The sequence below is a fragment of the Leucopleurus acutus genome (assembly GCF_964270905.1).
Source record: "Leucopleurus acutus genome assembly, chromosome: 11".
NCBI lineage: Eukaryota > Metazoa > Chordata > Mammalia > Artiodactyla > Delphinidae > Leucopleurus > Leucopleurus acutus.
This window is the reverse complement of record NC_139152.1, coordinates 97,752,748-97,764,608: the sequence shown is the minus strand read 5'-3', so window position 1 is coordinate 97,764,608 and position 11,861 is coordinate 97,752,748. Positions and strand designations below refer to the sequence as shown.

Here is an 11,861-nt window from a genome sequence, read left to right as displayed (position 1 = left end):
CGTCTTGCTTAAACTAAGCCGGCTCAAGTGAATCTGAGGAAGCCCTGATGACATTGGCTTCTGTGAGTGCCTTAGGGGAGAAAACTTTCAGAAAGACTACCTTCCCTGAATTCCCAGTTAAGTGCGGTGCGACCCTCCCGCGGCCCCCACCTCTGGGCGCCCGCAAAGCCGAAACACTGACTCCAGGCACTAAGTCTTGCGGACCTCAGCCTCTGAGCGACTCGGGGAAAGTGACCCCAGCCGCCCTCTCCTCAGTTAAGCAGGCTCTCCCCCTTTGATTGACAAAGGTAGTCGCCAATGACGCCCACGGGAGGTCCCTTTGGCGCGCTAGGGGGCGTGCCGCCTCGTCGCTCCTCTGGCCCAATCAGGGACGCTGAAGGGGCTGCGGGGCGGGGCAGGCTCCCAGCAGCCAATGGCGCGAGCACAGCGGGCGCGGCGGGGGCGGGGCGCTCGGGGCTGGCGGCAGAAGCGGCCGCGGCGGAGCAGGGCAGGGCTGGACAGTGCGGCCAGAGCGAGGGCGGGAGCCGGGCCGGGGCCGGGGCCGGAGCCGGAGCCGGGGCTGAAGACGCGGTCGCGGCCAGAGAAGGGTGCGCGGCGTGTCGGGAGGCGAACAGCGGCCAAGGTGAGGGGCACGCCGCGACGGTTGGGGCGCCGCGGACGGACGCGGGGCGCTGGTCGGCGGCCGGGCCCGCGCCCTGTCAGGCCGCCACGCTGGGGCCGCGCTCCGCGCCCGAGGGCAGCCTGTGGGGCCGCGCCGCCGGCGGGCGAACTTCCTGTCGCCGTGGGAGGGGGTGTGTTCTGGGGCCACCGCGGGCGCCGAGGGGCGTCCGGGGGCCGAGGGGGGCGCCAGAGAGGACGTCGAGGGGCCTCCGGAGGGCGGGTGGGCTGGGCTTGAGGAAAGCTGGGGGCCGAGGGGTGCGGGGTTGGTGCGGGGGCGCCACAGAGGAGAGGACGAGTTCTCGGGTTGAGGGCTTGCTGGAGAGAGAAGTTGGGGAGCGGGGCCCGCGGAGGCAAGAGCGCTGCCGCAGAAGGGGGGACGGACGACTTTAGGAGAGACGTGGGGAGGGGATGCGGGGAAGCCGAGAGGTGCAGGGGTTCCCTGGGGGAAGCGCGGGCGTCTCGGGGAGCCGCGCCGGAGGAGAGGGGGCCCGGTTGGCGCCGGTTAGAGGGCAGGGCTGGGCCCGAGGGTGGCCTGGAGGGGAGGGGGCGGCCAGAGCAGGCGGGACACATAGGCGGACGCGCGTATTTGGGGCGCTTTGATGACCGTCCTCCACTTCCTTCCTTCCCACCCTCCCTGTCCCTCTTCTGGCCCTGTGGGGCGGGGGGATGGCAAGCCGTTCTTTGTGAGCGGGTCCTAGGACCGGGGGAACGGGCAGGAGAGGCTGGAGGTGTTTGCCCGGTTGCCCCTCGTAGTTTTCCCAGACTGTCATTTTTCGAAACGTGAGTTTCCAGCCTGCTGGGGCATCCGGAGAGGCCTAGGATTGGAGAGGTAGTGATTGCTGCCGCTGCTCAGTTTCAGTGGCTTGTTGGGTTTCAGCTCCACCTGGGAAGGCTGGTTTTCTTTTCAGAGGAGTTGGTCCGGGGAGCGAGTTGTGCTGTCGCCGGGAGTCCCACACAGCTGCAGCCTTTGAGGATGCTGCTCTCGGGTTGGGTGCCTGAGGGAAGGCGGCCTTCAGGTGGGGTCTGTGCACCATTCCTGGGTCTTGTCTTCTCTCCTTTACCCCAACTGTCCTGTGTTCCTGTGGTTAAGGAGGGTTGGCTGCTCAGAGACTCCACGGCTACTCATTACACTGTTTACCAAACACACCCTGGCTGTCCTGATGAAAATCAGGAGACCAGCGCAGAGAATTTAAACCTGGGCTACGGGAGGTGAGCTCACACCAATTCCTTCCCTTCTCTGCAGTTCCTTCCTCTTCAGTTATCCCAATATGCTGAAGTTCTGTTTTAACCCAGGGCAAGGGAGCCAACCAGGTGGGCTCAGTTGAATGCCAGCCCTCCCCTTCTTGCATGAAAGTTCTTATTACACTTGATTCACAAGCCTGCCTGCAGCCTCCCCATAGAGGCATTGAATGGGAGCCAGTGTAACTGGGGTTTCTCTTGATTCACATGGGAAACAATAATCTGTGTGCACTTAAACTTAATTCTAGAGTTTCACAGTCTCCTTGGTGAGGTTATGTTAGTTGAGATATGAGACCACTACATCAAAAACTTTCCTGTGGTGTGTTTTTCTTTTGACAATTGTCTTGCAGCTTTAAAGAAACTGGCCATTAGGCTGATGATATTTATTACTTGGGAAAGTAACGTAACACAGAGGAATAGATGAGTGATTAGGTCTGCACTCTTAATTCACTTCTTTGGGGAAGAATAAAAATTCATTTGAATGGAAGTATCGTCCTTAGCTCATGCTGTTGGGGAGCTGGAACTTTATTACTTTCAGTCTCAAATGTATGAGATATAGGCCATAATATCTAAATGAGCTGACAGCAGGCATATAGAGAAAGCTGTATCTGTTTGTTTTCAAACAAATATTCCATGTCCTTTTTTATAAAGCGTGTTGATTTTTAAAAATTCATTCATTCATTCATTCATTTGTGTCGGATCTTAGTTGGGCGCATGGGCTCAGTTGCCCCGCGGCATGTGGGATCTTAGTTCCCCAACCAGGGATCGAACCCAGGTCCCCTGCATTGGAAGGTGGAGTCTTAACCACTGGACCACCAGGGAAGTCCCAATATCTAGGTTTTGAACATGGCTTGTTGCTGGGAGATAAAGTTGTCTTTCCCAGTCTTGGATGCCCAGTCCAGATCTCTGATGGCCAGGCAATTTCTGGGGTGGGAGATGAGGGGCATTTGTCCTTACATTTTTTCATTTCTTATTATTCACTTGAATAATTATTATTAACTTAATAATAATAATTATTCACTTAAATAATAATCTGTGCAGACCAAGTTAAGGGCCTGGTGCTCAGGTTTCCTTTTTCTGACCAGGTCACAGTTGATTCCAGGATGTTATGGAATATCAAAAAGGTGGCATAGATTCCTTAGTAATAGTAATGGCACCTTGTGTTTAGAGATCATGATAGCTTTTACCAAGTGCTCTCTGGCTACCCTTACTTGGACCTCCCATCTGACTCGGGCCTGCCTTATCTGCCATCAGATTGTACTGGTGACTTTGTGGAGGCCACCCTGTAGATTATTTGGGTAATGACCACATTCACATGAGCGATAGTGCTGGCTCAGTTTTTTTCCAATTAAGATTGTTTGGAAGTGCAGCGGCACACCTGAAGGCAGCGCAGCAGTGCGTTAGTTACGAAGTCAGTCAGTGTGCATTCCACAGGTAGAGACCTTACTTTATGGCCCTGGCATTGATCCTTCGCATACCTGAAAGCATGTCAGTGCCTGAATCCTGGTTCCTGATGGGCCCAGTAGTGGTCCCTGGGATGGCTGTGTAGGCGTTCCTTGAGACTGGTGGTATTCAGACGATTATGCTATGCTGACTGAAGGCAGTGTTGAAAGAAGAATTCTCAGAGTATTCTGCACAATGCAACATTCTTGGCGTATGTGTGGTTCCAATGGTAGCTATTCGAGGGGCAGTGGCCATCTAAGAGCACAAGCTTTGGTATTTTAATTAAAAACACAAAATGACAAAAACTCCTTACTTATGTTATATATTAGCTTGTAGTCATTCCCATGATTGTATGTTTATCTGTTTGCTTAATAAAACAGCATCGTGTAGTCTAGTTTTCTTGTTTCCTAGAATAAAATCTTTATTTTCAATATTAAAACATCATCTGAGTGTTTCCTGACATTAGGCACTGAAAGAACAGCATATGAGAATATAGAATGAATAAAATGCTATCTCAACAATCAAAGGCCTCAGCGATCAAAGGCCTCAGAAGCATTAAGAAAAAAAAAAAGGATGGAAATTTTGCTATAACTTTAGAAACCACGTGTGTGGTGGTTTTTGGTTTTTTTTTTTAATTTATTTTTGGCCGCGTTGGGTCTTCGTTGCGCGCAGCTTTCTCTAGTTGAGGCGAGTGGGGGCTACACTTCGTTGTGGTGCGCGGGCTTCTCCCTGCGGTGGCTTCTCTTTGTTGCGGAGCACAGGCTCTAAGGCGCAGGCTCGGTAGTTGTGGCACAGGGGCTTAGTTGCTCCGCGGCATGTGGGATCTTCCTGGACCAGGGCTCGAACCCGTGTCCCCTACATTGGCAGGTGGATTCTTAACCACTGCGCCACCAGGGAAGCCCCATTTTTAAAAAAATTATTTATTTAGCTATGTGAGCTTTATGTGACTTTTTTCCTCCCTGGAATGTGCGATAGTAGAGGGGGAGGAGCATAGATGGAGACTAGGAACCCTGGGCTCTGTCCAGCCTTTTCCTGACTAACCCTGAGGCTTAGGACAATCACATATCTTATGGTCTCAGTTTTCATGTTTGTAAAAGGAGAGCCTTGGAGGTTCTTAACCTTTTGAGAATCTGATAACAACTATGGACTTCTTCCCAGAAAGCACACTTGTGGACAGCATCAGAGGCCTGGACCCCAGATTAGGAATTCCTGGATCATCCCACCTCTAAGCTCCCTCTCACCTCTGATATTCTGTAATCCTATTTTCCTGGTCTTTGAGCTAATAATAATGATGACTTGTATTTATGGAAGACACATTCCAAAGCATTTTCACCTCTCATTTTTTGTCCCCAGAATATTTCTGAACAGTGTGGGTGGTGATGGATATTCCTTCTTCTGATGGAGAAAGGGGTACCAGACCTGTCCACCACTTTAGTAGCGTTACACAGCCAGCGGCCTGTCCTGAGACCAGAGTCAGGGCTCCTGGTTGCCAGCTTGGGGTTTTTCCATTAGGTTTTGCTTCCTTGGTGGTTGGTTATGTTTGGCAGTGTAGATATCCCAGAATGTGTCACTTGCAGAGGAAATACTGGTGCATCTGCTGAAAGGACTGTTTTTTTTGTCTGAATTTGGATCACTAAACACCTTTCTGCCTGACTGTCAAAAGGTTACTTATTTTGTTTTTGTTATTTTTTTGTGCCATACTTTTCATAGGGAAACATTTGTGGGACTTGAGCGTTTTGAGCAGAGTTGTTTCATGTTTATTGATTAAAGAGTACATTGAGATGATTACTTTTCAGTTGAGTGGTACTTGAGAAACTTGTGAAATAAATGTTAAGTGAAAATTCCAAACATTTGACTTGTTCTGTCGAATATGTCCTCACAGATGAGACTTTTCCTGCAGCCTGAGAGGCCCCTCCCTGGGCCCAGAGCTGCTGGGTGGGTTTGAGAGTTGGGTGTGGATTGTGCCAATGACCATGACTATCCAACAGTGACTTCTTGTGGCCTTCTGGCCAGATTCTGAATATTTTAGGGACTGTTTTTTTTCAGTTTATTAACAGAATACAGTGTATCAGCTATATAAAGGGCTTGTGTAAGCAAAAAAATACTAAACTTTAAAGCCTCACAGATGTTAAATGGTTTATTACTGATGAAAAGAATCATCATAATAAAGATGTTCTGAATAATCAGACATGGAGGTAATAGGATGGTATACAGTAGGTACCACTCAAATGTGGTATATGTGTGTGTCCTCCAGTCTTCCTATTATGTTATGTCTGATACCTGTAAGGAGACTGGCCGACATCATTCACTCTCCAGGCATGGAAAAGGGTATTTGCTCATTTCACAGTGCATTTCTTTAGAGTACTGGAGAGGATGAGGCAGACATGCACAGCCTCACTGACATCGAACATAAAGCGTGATGTCATGTGTCAGCTTCCCTAGGTGAGTTGCTCGCCAGAGAGGCATTGGTGAGGAAATGAGGCTGTTAGAGGCCAAGGCCCACGATGAAGTGTAGACTTCGGGCTGCTGCCACCGTGCAGGGATGGCATCCAGTTAACTACACAACCTGCCTTGAGGTCTGCTAGTATTCACGGGCCCTTCTCTGACCAGGAAACTTGCATCTGTTGGCTCTTTTTTTCCAGAGGCCTGTCTGTGATTTATATATTGATAGAGCGGCAGAGTTGTCAGTAATGAGCTGGGGAATTCCATTAGGCTGCTATGTCGAAGTGCCTGCTTTTTATTTAAAGTTCACTCCTGGGCTGAGTGTTTGGAAGGAGTGTACGCCGATGATGGGAGCTGGGCAAGGTGGGTCGAAGGGAGCCTTCCTGGCCACTGTGTGTGCAGTGCCCCTGACACTTGTCTCTCCTCACAGTTCTGGGATCCCGAGATTCAGGTGACTGTCAGGAGGTGAGCTTAGAAGCGATCCCATCTTTGTGACAGTAGCAGATGGGAGTGTGTACAAAGTAGGGGCAGACAGAGGAGGGTGGATCTGACCGCCCTCAGGACACTGCACAGAAGCTGGCCTTCAGGGAGGTGACTTCGGAGTGGTTTTGCCACTCTCCAGGCGCTCTCCAGGTGGCAGTGACTGGAAGGAGAGGCCCAGGCAGAGGCACGGCAGCGTTGTAAAGAACTTGACGGTGTGAAGGGGCTGCTGAGGGTGGAGGAGGGGAAGGCTGGGTGGGCAGACTTCAGGTTGTGTGACCTGCCTTGCAGGCCAAGCTCGGGTTTGGACCTCCTCCTGGAAGATGGAGTTCAATAGGGAGCTGTTTTGGGGTAGTAGACACAGCAGGTTGAAGCTCTGCACAGAAGAGAGAGCGTCAGGTGAGAAGTCAGAAATGCAGATGGGGGAGGGGTGATTCAAGTGGCTTATTTTAACAAAAGTCACTTATGTCCCTGGAGGCTCAAGGATTAGTGTGGAAGTTCTTAGGAAGCAGTGCTAAACTCTGATGAGAGGGGCTTCCTCAGTAGGACTGGCGTCAGTCTTAACTCAGTTCCTTTGCCTGAATTTATGTTTTTAGTTGGTAATACAGCAGCTGCCTGGGTTCTGCCTCTCTTTTCATATGGCTTATGCTCACAAATCCATGCAGTTAGTGTGTAACTTCCACCGCCAGTTCCTGCAGAGAAAAGGTAATATTTGCAGTAAGGTATAGGAAGTAACATGGTTTCAGAGCCACACAGCCCTGGGTTTGAGTGCCAGCTCTACTACTAGGTAACCGTGGTCTTCCTTGGCCAAATATTTCAACATCTCCAAAACCAGGATATTGACAGCCCCCTCCTCATACAACTTGGGGAGGGCAGTGTGAGGGAGCGGACCATAGACCCCGAGAGCTCAGCACCTGTGCCTGATTCATGGTGCCAGCGCAGTAACTTCGGTATCGCTCAAAGTGCAGGGTCTACTTGAGTGAATTTGCTAATTAAGAGAAATATACGTTTAAAGGGCTCAAACTGATGTTATATTATCCAATTCTATTGAAAATCCTTCTAAGATGTGTTATTCTTTTCTCAGCCTAAGTGTATTCAATATACTCGGACCTGTCCTTGGTGACTCAGGGTCACAGGGATGCTGTTGAGGTTGTCGACTTGGATGAGGCTTCTGACCCTGCATGGAACACACTCCCATCCCGCCCCTTACAGGGCCTGTCTTGTCTCTTCTTTCCACCTCCAGGCTTCTCTCTGATTCTGTCCCCTTTGTTGGGGTGAAGGCTTGAGGGCGATCTTTTCCTTCCTGGATTTTGAGGGCAGCCCTGCCACACAGAGGCCTTGCTCCCATCTGGGTTGGTGATTTTGTGCTTGAGTTGAATGTTACCTAGGTTATAGAAAGCCTGACCCTTGGTGTTGTGACTAGCCTTAGTGACTCAGAATTGGAAGGGACCATGTGTGATGGTGACAGTAGCTCATACTTAAGTAATGAAAAATTTAAAGGCTTGAAAAAGTAAATTGTAAAGCAATAGGTATACTCATCACAAGTGTAAAATATTAAAACAATATACAGCAACTATAGTTAAGGTTGTAGAAGTACGGAAAGTTTCTCCTTGATTTCCAAACTGTTCCATTGGCCTTTTACTTTTAGAATTAATATTTAAGTAATAACTTGACTCTATAATTTAAAAAATATATATATGAATGGCTTGATTGTGTAGGCATTTTCAGTTTACCAGGAATTTTCCCATAGTCATGATTTTGTTTTCAGAACAGCCTTGTTGGTTTGCTCCCCTCTTCATTTTTCAGAGGAGGATAAGAGGGAGGACTGGAGGGTCATTGGTTTTGACTGAGGCTGGCCAGCCAGGACCCCAGGTGGGCCTCAGCCCAAGTCTGTAGCTCTTAGAGATCCTAGTTATGGGGGTCTCTGCTGGGGCCTGCAGGGTGGTCTTTCACATATAGAATAAGCTGTGGCTAGTGCTTTGAAGTTTCCTATTGAATAAATGAAATTTTATTATTGTAAAGTGATACCCAAACCATAGTTTGTGAACATTTTCATATTTTAAAGTACCATTGTATCCAGTTATGTTGTCGCCAACTGAGCACGCCACGTCTGTGAGTTGTGGTCTTCAGAAGAACCACAGAGCAGGCTCTGCACCCCATGTGGACCTCCAGGCCTGCTGTTGGTGGGTTTTGTAGCTGACTGATTGCTGGAGGATGGAGCGGGCCTACCTGGGTGCTGTTTAGCTTGGACATGACAATGTTTTAATTAAGGAAGCAGTTGTGCCCTCTGCACCAGTGAAGGTAGCCATCAGCTGAGGAGCGAGGGCAGCCAGTGAGGGGGGTAGATCGGGGGCAGGACATCACCGTCTGGGACAGGCCTCTGGGGCTTTCTGAGGGACCGTACAAGAAGCTTTACGCTCCTGCTCATTTAATTCTTGCAACAAGATAAAGTTCACTTTACACATGAGTAAACCAAAGCTCTGAGAGATGAAATGACCTTCACAGGGTCACCGGCAGAGCTGACCCTCAGCCTGGCTCTGAAGCCACACTTACCTGCTGTCTTGAATAAGTGTATTCTGAGTCACTTACCCTCAAATATGAAAAAAATCTTTAAGTTAATCTTCCTTCCCCACTTCTCAGAAACATAGAAAAGAGGCAAGTTATGTGGTCTTTTGTTTAAGACAGGATCTATGCCTACAACTAACTTGATTAAGATAATCCAAAAGTTTGCAATAATTTATGCAGTGGGGAGATAAGGGCAGAAAGGGAGAGGCTTCTAAACAGTCCAGAGCTCCTGGCTTCGGTGGGAATGCTCTTGCCTCGCCTTGGTGTCATATGAGATTGAAAAAGCACTTACTTAGGGGAGGGACTTTCCTGGTGGCGCAGTGGTTAAGAATCCGCCTGCCAAAGCAGGGGACATGGGTTTGAGCCCTTCCGGGGTCCAGGAAGATCCCACATGCCACAGAGCAACTAAGCCCGTGCGCCACAACTACTGAGCCTGTGCTCTAGAGCCCGCAAGCCACAACTACTGAAGCCCGCGCACCTAGAGCCCGTGCTCCACAAGAGAAGCCACCGCAGTGAAGACTAGCCCCCCGCTCTCCGCAACTAGAGAAAGCCTGCGCGCAGCAACGAAGACCCAACGCCACCATAAATAAATAAATAAACAACAAATAAATAAAAAATAAATTTTAAAAATTAAAAGAAAAAGCACTTATTTAGGGGAGAAGAAATTACATTTCTTTAAAGCATTCATTTGCACTACACTTTGTAAAAGAGCTTCACATTTTGTTGATATTGTGATATCAAATGAACATCATTTGTACAGGTAAATTAGAGCAATTTTTTTTTTTTGTAGTACGCGGGCCTCTCACTGCTGTGACCTCCCCCGCCGTGGAGCACAGGCTCCAGACGCGCAGGCCCAGCGGCCATGGCTCACGGGCCCACTGCTCCGCGGCATGCGGGATCCTCCCGGACCGGGCCACGAACCCGTGTCCCCTGCATCGGCAGGCAGACTCTCAACCACTGCGCCACCAGGGAAGCCCAGATCTTTGTTTTTATGCTTGTAAATATTTGTCACTTTTGTGTCAAAAGGCTTTTTTTTTGTTTTGTGTTTTTGCTTTCTAGTCTTTTAAAAATTGAAGGTACAACATAGAAAATAGATTTTTTTTAATAAAGAACTTTGTATTTTACTTTGCATATGCATAGGGGTTTTTATGTATCTTAGAAGCAGTAGCTGCCACCTACTGACTACTTTGTTCCATGCTTCAGAAGAAGCAAGAGGCATTGCCTCTGTCTTCACAGCAACACTCAAGACTCTGAGGTTACCAGTTTGAACATGAGGGCCCTGCAGGTAGTGAGATCATGTGCTTAGTCCAAGGTCATTAGTGTTGTAAACAGGGGAGACAATTTGAAGCCTATACTGGCTACATGTGGTTGTCCCCTTCTCGTCAATCTACACTGTCACAATTGTATTCATTAGATTCCCTTAAATATTTTATCAAATATCATGTTTTTATCATTGTCTCCTTAAAAAGATTTTTAATGGTTATGTAATCCTGTTAATGTTTCTTTACGTACTTTTTTTTTTTTTTTTTTTTGCGGTATGCGGGCCTCTCACTGTTGTGGCCTCTCCCGTTGCGGAGCACAGGCTCCGGACACGCAGGCTCAGCGGCCACAGCTCACGGGCCCAGCCGCTCTGCGGCATGTGGGATCTTCCTGGACCGGAGCACGAACCCGTGTCCCCTGCATCGGAAGGCGGACTCTCAACCACTGCGCCACCAGGGAAGCCCTAATCCTGTTAATGTAATGAGGTTAAAACATTCCCCTAATGATGGACATTTTAGGTTATTTCCACTTTTTTTTTTTTTTTTTTTTGCTATTCTAGATGAATTTGCAGTTTACAATTTCATTTTTCTTTTCTCATTTGTGTAATTAGTTCCTGGGTATAAATTCCCAGAAATAGAAATCTTGGATTAAAGGGTATGAACATCTTAGAGTGTTTTGAAAGCCTACTCCGTTGCTTCTGGGTTTATCTTTCTGATATTTATGGATGAAAAAAATTGAGGGAGTTTTTTTTTTTCTCTTTAAAATGCTTTGGCCTTTAGAACTTCCAAGTATCTGTGAGATAAACTTTTGTGAGGTTTTCTTAAATGAGTCACATTTCCTCCTAAGTTTCTGGATATCATTTTACTTGAATTAGATGTTTTTACTTTCATAAACAAGAAACAGTCTTTGAAAAAGTCCTTACTACTTTCTTTATTGATCACCTGAGCCAATGTTCTGCATTCCCTAGGTTGTAAATGTTTGTGGTTGCATTCCTTCATCAATTCAGCTGTCATGATACTCTGAACCACAGTCTCTCTGAACTTGTTCTTCTTTTCTTTTCCTCACTTGAAATACGCATAGTGGGAAAGACCATGCAAGGTTGTTTCTGCTGGTATCGTCACACATCAGGACAGCCTGGGGGATCTCGAGATCCTTTGGATTTTGCCTGTGTAGCTTCTAGATGCTGCTCTCACAGACATTCCTACCATTGCTAGAGGCAAACATCTCAGAGAAGTACTGGGAGGTTTGTTTGTTTGGCCGCAGTGCGCAGCATGTGGAACTTCCCCGACCAGGGATCGAACACGTGCCCTCAGTACTGGAAGCACGGATTCTTAACCACTGGACCACCAGGGAAGTCCGAGAAGTATTGGGAGGTTTATAGTGTTGGTGCTTACACTTTTTTTTTCCTTTTCTTTTCTTTTTTGTCTTGTTTGTTTTTCTGTTCTGAAGTCACTGTGTCCTTTACCATGTCCCTTCACCATGGGCTGGCTTACTTTTTCACCTTCCACTGTTCCTTAGGTATTCACCTGAAGATTAAGTGGAGTCCTAGTTTCCTGGTGGTTCATTTTCAGGGTTTGCAAAGGAAAAGGTGCTTAGCAGGGACAAGGAGGGCCCCAGGTGGGGAGCAGTGGCCAGACCTCAACTTTCACCCTCAGGTTCTCTCTCTTGGATTCCTGCTGTGCCTCCATCACACTCCTCTACCCCCAGAAGGCTGCTTCCTCTTTAGTTCTCTGGCCTCATCCTGGGCAAAAACTCCTCTTTTCTTGGTTCCT

The 11,861-nt window shown here is 48.2% G+C and overlaps 1 protein-coding gene across 2 annotated transcripts in view; it reads left to right on the top strand.

Annotated features, from left to right (window-relative positions):
* Positions 1-516: 516 nt before the first annotated feature.
* The window catches only part of PACSIN2 (protein kinase C and casein kinase substrate in neurons 2), a 141,460-nt gene continuing 130,115 nt past the window's right edge, over positions 517-11,861 (top strand). For both annotated transcript variants that reach the window (XM_082850203.1, XM_082850202.1), the window contains exon 1: positions 517-622. The gene's annotated coding sequence lies outside the window, so the exon portion shown is untranslated. The remainder of the gene's footprint in view (positions 623-11,861) is intronic.